We start from the raw sequence: 1,575 nt of genomic DNA on the forward strand, positions 1-1,575 counted from the left end.
GCGGGTCACCTAGTCATAGAAGGAGATCAGGTTGGTCAGGCAGGACCTGCCTCTCATGAACCCGTGCTGGCTCAGCCTGATCCCCTGGTTGTCCCGCTCATGCCTTGTGAGCGCCCTCAAGATGAACCGCTCCATAATCTTCCCCGGCACCGAGGTCAGGCTGACAGGCCTGTAGTTCCCCGGATCCTCCTTCCGGCCCTTCTTGTAGATGGGCATCACTGATCATAATATTTTCTCTTTCGGGATGTAAGACAAGACTTTCTAAAAGATCTAAGTATTGTCTGCCCATGCAAATAGAAAAAGGCAAAGGTTGCCCACAGTCAAGTTTAAGCACTGTTACTTTTTGACATAGTGGAATTTAAATGTGTCCAAGTTAAAGATCTTGTGCTACAAAGTACAAAGGTCAAAGCTGTGTTTATCTTTGCCAGCTGACTTAAGACGTTGTTCTTTCTTTTTCCCTGCCTTCTATTCAATGCCTGGCTTATGTGTCAGCTGGATACTGTGTCCTAATAGCACCATTCAATCCATAATATAGAAGAAGGAAATTAAAAGTTACTAGGGTTTTTTTTTTATTTGGCTTTTTTGTTTGTTTCTTTTTTTGCTTTCTCATCTGAACAGTTATGTGGGGCCACTGAATGAACATAAACAGCATCTTCCTACTATCTTCAATATAGATGCATTGCAAATTATGATCTTTGCCCACAGGACTAAAAGTGTTTTGCCCTTGCTTTAATTAATATGCCTTAATTACAGACACTGCTGTACTATGTCAAACAGGACTTGTCATAGGATAACATAAGATCCCACAAGACTGGCCAAAAACTCTCAGCAAGTAGGTAAATGTGAATTTCACCCAAGAATGAGGACAAAGGGTTTATTATAGTGATTCACAATTCATTTTTGTGGTAGACTATGGCTCCCAGGGTAACGTGGCTCAGGCACTGATGTCTGTGAAGGAGGATGACATACAGAGCCCATCCAAAACCAATGGAGGTTCACTGGCCAGCAAGAGAGAAGCAGAAGTAGTTCGGGATCAGCCTCCAGCTCTCCTTCCCATCTTCTTACGCCCTGTCCCTACTGCTGGGGCATGGCTTTATGCACAACACTGGTGTATGGGGCAAAGGGGGTTACAGGCAGTAGTGTATGGCTGCCTGTTACTAGGGTGGAGGAACTTGCTCCGTCTCAGTGCCTTGGACGGCTTAGGGACCTTGTTCCTGAGAAAGCAGCTCTGCAGTCGTGGTTGACCCAGTTCACATTCGGTGTGGAACTGCAGCTGCCATTCTGGGGCTTGGAAATGGTCTTTTTCTTGAAGATAGCTGCAATTTTACTTCATGATTTTAAGCCTGCCACCATAGGTATCCATTTGGGCGAAACTCAAATGACCTTTGCCACATGGAAATCCCTCTCAGGACTTAAATCACCCCTGTGCTGCTGTTCACGTTTGCTTTTCTCGTTTCCTAAGGTGGGGTGCCAGTACAGGAATCACACTGCCATTGCACCTGACTGTTGCTATAGGAGAGGCTGGGAAGTGTTTTGCCTTATCCCCCCCCCCAGCGATGGCTTCCTCACTCCTCG

The sequence above is a fragment of the Aptenodytes forsteri genome, unplaced genomic scaffold (genome assembly GCF_000699145.1).
Source record: "Aptenodytes forsteri isolate BGI_AS27 unplaced genomic scaffold, ASM69914v1 Scaffold180, whole genome shotgun sequence".
Classification (NCBI taxonomy): domain Eukaryota; kingdom Metazoa; phylum Chordata; class Aves; order Sphenisciformes; family Spheniscidae; genus Aptenodytes; species Aptenodytes forsteri.